The sequence below is a fragment of the Papaver somniferum genome, chromosome 10 (assembly GCF_003573695.1).
Source record: "Papaver somniferum cultivar HN1 chromosome 10, ASM357369v1, whole genome shotgun sequence".
NCBI lineage: Eukaryota > Viridiplantae > Streptophyta > Magnoliopsida > Ranunculales > Papaveraceae > Papaver > Papaver somniferum.
Window position 1 is genome coordinate 151,812,412 of NC_039367.1, and position 3,105 is coordinate 151,815,516.

Genomic DNA, 3,105 nt, shown 5'->3' on the forward strand with positions numbered 1-3,105 from the left:
ACGGCTTACCACGATCAGTCCACCATTCTCTCCTTATATTGCTCTAGGCCTGGAGTTCTCAGCACAGAATATGAGTTCTTTTCCTCCATGGAAGTTGTAGAATCCACATTTAACGGCTTACCACGATCAAACACAAAACTCTTAGCTTTAGATATCATAAACCGAAATAGCCAAGAAATGTTGCTCAAAACTTCGTTGGATGTGTGTTTAAATTTTCCACGATCAAACACAAAATTCAAGTCATTAACGGTGGTAATCTAAATCATGTCAGAAGCGACCACCACGAGTACATCATGTGTATCACCCAAGTTATGAATTACACTTTTAAAAGAAAATTCAATTGACTGGTCATATGACCATCCCCCATCAATAGTAGCAGACAATTCTACTTTTTGGGATTCATATATCAACTTAGTGTAAGGTCATGTTCTTCAATAGGAGTGTACCCTCGACATCTTTGTGTACCTCAACCTTGCACTTCTCTTCTTTCTTTCCCCGCTTCAACTTTAGAAGCATATGGAACTTGAACGCGTCTTCAATTACCTCAGCCTCAACAACAAGAATCTCAAGCAGTTCGTGTGGAGTCGAGGTATTCAAGCTCTGGCTGATACGCTCCACGGCATGATCCGCTGCATATTTAACTGCGGGATCATCTGCTGGTACTACTAGCAATTTTGGTGCATGGGCATCCTCTCGTTTGACCCCAACATCGGTAGGCTTTGAGGTGGAGGCAGAAGAAGATTCATGGTTACAAAGTTCAAATTTCATCAACTTGAAATTTATCCATTACTTCACCCAGACCTTGGCTTCGTAAAATCTCTTCTTCTCAGCCTCAATTACTTCCAGTGTCAGATGATGCACAGCATCAGCAACCACCTGTTCTTTGGCTTTCGCTACCCTTATAAATTCCAAAACCGCATTCTTTTTCTTGTTATGTTCATCAACGGAAAATTTGGCGAGATCAAGACTAATTTCAGATCCTTTGGAATAGTCACCAACATTACCAACCATGGCCGTTTTCCAAACCAGTTTTTGATGTGTGTTGAGTTTCCTTGTGCACTAATGTACCTATTTATACAGATGGAAAAGGAATTTTTGTTCCTAGTTTCTTTAAGATATTATTTTCACTCGGAGGAAAACTGATCGATAAGACCTCGTCTTATCGGTCATGTCATGTGCATATGTCGTCTCTTTAGTTCGTTATTCGGGTCAAGCCTCTCAAAATTATGGAAACCACCCTGGCTAGCAAGTGAAAGGCGCGACGAGCACACAAGTTGAATGAAGGCACAAGGCATTGGATAATCACAAATTATTTATTATTAGAGATAATATATTTATTTATGTATTTTATTATATTTTAAATATTTATTATTTTATTTAGAGTTTATTTTTATTTAAAGTATTATTTAATGTAGCCTATTTATAGGCCTTGTCAGTTGATTAATCATAACAAGAAAATTATTAAGTAAATTGCTACCCTTTGATTTGTTGATTTCTTTGAACCATAACCTTTTAAGCTTGTTCCTGATGGCCGTTGAATAAGAAACAAATCGTTACTTATCAAAAACCCTAACCCTATCGGGACATTGATATTCACTAGTTTTATTTTTGTAGAAATTGACGTTTAGTCCAAAAGTTGTTGGGCTTTGGACACTTTAGTCCTCCCGTCTCAAGCCCGATACAGATTAGTCCAAAAAAACTGCATAGTACAGTCTAGTCCAAAGTTGGACGAGTTAGTCCAAATTCAAGTCTGAGTCCCGAGTCTGCGAGTTTTCGATATACCATAATTAGACTTGAAGTGATTCTGTATATATAAGGCGTGTCTTGAAATCGATTTTTTTGGATCTCAAATTCAAAACAGGTAGCAGGTCAGAGATTAAACAGTTTCATAGAGGTGATTTAACAGTTTCAGAGAGGATTTGATAGTTTCAGATAGGAATTGATCGTTTTTTCATCATATTTCAACTCAGGTTACATTCGAAAGTGTTCTGAAATCGAAAATTCACGACATATTGAGAGATAGATCGTTCAAGGTTTGAATTCGGAGGTGATTTAACAGATTCATAGAGGTTAGATTTGATTTGATTGTTAATGGAGCATAATTCAACCTCAGGTTAGTTTTCTTTTGGTTATATTTCATCTGTTACATCTAATTTTCAGGTTTTGTTTCTGATTTTTAGTTTTTCTGAGTTTATGAGTTGATGATATCAATTCGTATGATCTTCAGTTGATATTTTGTTATATACTAGCTTTTGATTCTCGTGATGATGATGATTTACTGTTAATACTATATCATTTCGAGTTTTCTGTACTGTTCTTTGATGATGTTTTTTTAGATTTATGATGCATGATATGAAATTGAAATGATACTAGATCCTAAGATTCTGATTTATTCAATTATGTGTTCCAGTAAGATTCTGGAGATTAATTGATGGATTATTTTTATCTAGGTTTACTGTTACTTGATGTTTTTGGCTTCGGTTAAATGTGTACTTTCCTGTACACCGTTTACTTTTAGGTTATACGAAATTGTTGTTTGAAGCTTCAAATGTTTACTATCATTTCTTTTGTAATATATAGGGGTATCAAACAAGTCCGAGAAGTTTATTAATGTTGTTTTGAATCATGGTGAGCATTCTGCTGTTTTTCGTGTTAATACTAAAATAACCGTAGAAGAATTGAAGCATTTAGCATGTAAGCACTGGAGGTCTTTGTCTCCTGGGAGTATATGTTTGAGCTATATGGACAATGGTCAAGTAGTTTTTGTGACAGGTGATATACAACTGCAAAGCTTAATTGGTTTCATGATTCTTATTGATAATGAAGATGTCTATTTGCATGTGGATATGATTCAGAATAATACTTCTCGTTCTAAGGCTGGTTATAGCAGTAGTTCTGGTTCTAAGTCTGGTTGTAGCAGTAGTTCTGGTTCTCGTTATTGTGTAACTGAAAGTCCTAAGATGGTAAGAGTGTTAGATCATGATGCATACAAGGGGAAGCCTCTGATTATTGATGAATGGGTTTATGTTTTTGATAAGATTGGTAGAGAATTTATGGGTGGTGTTAAAGATGTTAGGATTGATGTTGATAAGTACAAGATGGATA

General features: G+C 35.6%; 1 pseudogene; it reads right to left on the bottom strand.

Annotated features, from left to right (window-relative positions):
* Positions 1-411: 411 nt before the first annotated feature.
* On the bottom strand, positions 412-1,011 carry LOC113316545 (annotated as a pseudogene).
* Positions 1,012-3,105: the final 2,094 nt, after the last annotated feature.